This window comes from Dipodomys merriami, unplaced genomic scaffold (genome assembly GCF_024711535.1).
Source record: "Dipodomys merriami isolate MVZ:Mamm:240054 unplaced genomic scaffold, mDipMer1.0.p SCAF_113, whole genome shotgun sequence".
NCBI lineage: Eukaryota > Metazoa > Chordata > Mammalia > Rodentia > Heteromyidae > Dipodomys > Dipodomys merriami.
In genome coordinates, this window is record NW_027202416.1 from 2294528 (window position 1) to 2295863 (window position 1336).

At 31.8% G+C, this 1336-nt stretch overlaps 1 non-coding gene across 1 annotated transcript; it reads right to left on the bottom strand.

Annotated features, from left to right (window-relative positions):
* Window positions 1–360: 360 nt before the first annotated feature.
* LOC138822628 (U6 spliceosomal RNA) lies at window positions 361–466 on the bottom strand. The gene has a single exon (XR_011370584.1). It is a non-coding gene; the product is annotated as a U6 spliceosomal RNA (small nuclear RNA).
* Between the last annotated feature and the right edge of the window lie 870 nt (window positions 467–1336).

The window sequence follows — 1336 nt, forward strand, 5'->3', positions numbered from 1 at the left end:
GAGAGAGAGAGAGAGAGAGAGAGAGAGAGAGAGAGAGAGAGAGAGAGAGAGAGAGAGAGAGAGAGAGAACATTTTATTGATCCATTCTTCTACTGAGCAGCATCAGGGTTGGTTCCATATCTTAGCTATAGAAAATAATGCTACAATAAACATTGTTGTGGTGGTAGTTTTAGTATGGACTGGTTTGTGATCATTTGGGAGAATGCCCAAAAGTGGGATTGCTGTATAATAGGGAGCTCTATGTGGAGGCTTTTGAGGAACCTCCAAACTGCTTTCCAAAGTGGATGAACAAGTTTACACTCCCACCAAGAATGCAGTAGGCTCACTTCTGGCCATATCCCTTCCAGCATCTGTTGTTGTAAAAATATGGAACGATTCACTAATTTGTGTATCATCCTTGTGCAGGGACCATGCTAATCTTCTCTGTATGTTCCAATTTTAGTGTGTGTGCAGCCAAATTGAGCACAAAACATTTTTATAAAGAGTAATTGATTTTCTTAAACTAGACAATTCAACAAAAATAAGTTCAAAAGAATTGTGAAATTTTAGAACCATGTGTTTCTTACATAAGCACACATTTAAGAATAAAGTCAAGATTGACATATCAAAAACAAAATAATTCCAGATATTTGTTGTTCATGAGATTTGTAGGAGGAAGAATTCAATTATTCTACAAAAGGCACTTGTCATAATGATCATTGCAGCAAATGTTAAGGTTTGTTAAAAGTTTTAATGTTTTAAATATGTTTAATTTTGGGATTTGCTTATATATGGCAAAATTAAGACTGTTTGGCAGGTCATAAAAATTTTTGATAAAGTATATAATATTTCTGGTAGCATGTACTAGTAAGTATGTACATTTCAGATTTTATAGACACTTTACTAATGAGAAGTTGCAAAGACTGTGTAAAGAAGCAGTTAAGATTTTAAGTTAAGATTTTAAGTACACAGTTTCTGTTAAATCTTCAGGGCTCCTTTACGTTATATGTTAGTGATGAACAAATAATGATATAATCCACATACAAATGATGAGATGAACTATAAATAGTAATCTTAGTGAGTAAATTTAAATGCTACTTATAGCTTTATCCAGTTTTAAATGTACAGGAATATGAGAAAATAGTAAACTCTACTATGTACACTTCAAATACTGAAAACCCTGGTAATTGTTTTGTTTTTTATTTTAGTAATCATTAATATTTAATTATTGTTTTCTTTATTTATAGCATTTTTCCTTGTCGTAATATAATACAACTTTTTGTGAGTCATGATTAAGAGGTACTTTGAGAATATCATTGGGATGTCCACACAATTTTTCATAGGTGCATGTGAATTT